The sequence below is a fragment of the Amphimedon queenslandica genome, unplaced genomic scaffold (assembly GCF_000090795.2).
Source record: "Amphimedon queenslandica unplaced genomic scaffold, v1.1 AMPQUscaffold_13444, whole genome shotgun sequence".
Lineage (NCBI taxonomy): Eukaryota > Metazoa > Porifera > Demospongiae > Haplosclerida > Niphatidae > Amphimedon > Amphimedon queenslandica.
In genome coordinates this window covers 225,719-226,431 of record NW_003546320.1, presented here as the reverse complement: position 1 = coordinate 226,431, position 713 = coordinate 225,719, and positions in this window count along the sequence as shown.

Genomic DNA, 713 nt, shown 5'->3' with positions numbered 1-713 from the left:
CCTTTAGCCCAAATGGCATCACAGTAAATTGATACAGTCCAAATGGTGTGGCAAAACTGGTCTTTGGCTGGTCTTTCTTGGCTACAGGAACTTGCAAGTAACCTTTAGTTAAATCTAAAGTAGAGAAGTACTTTGCCTTACCCACTCGGTCGATGATGTCATCTATTCTAGGCATTCGATACGCGTCCAAAGTCAATATTTTATGAAGTTGTCTATAATCCACAGTCTCACAGTACCATCTTTCTTGCCTAGTAATACAATTGGAGAACTCCACTCAGCCGTTGATGGCTCTATAATCGCACTTTCTAGCATCTTCTCCAGTTCCTGCTTCAAGGTTTCCCCTATGGGCATGGGGTACCCTATATGGTGGTAACTTAGCTGGTCTAGCAGTTCCTGTATGTATCCAGTGCTCCCCGATAGTGATCTCTCCAGGTTCACATCTAAACACATCTGAGAACCTCTCTACAAGTCCATGTAACTTTGCTTTGTTTTCCTCTGTAGCTTCTCACCTACTCTCAACTTACAATTTTGATCATCCTCACCATTCTCCACTCCTGTCTCTTCCTCAAACAGATTTTCATCTACCTCAGCTAAGCAAACTATATCTTCCAACATCCTCTCATTCGATTTACGTACCAAATTAACATGAAATTTGTTCCTCCGTTTACGTCAATCATGCATGTTCACTTTGTAACTAACTTTTCCAGTCCTTT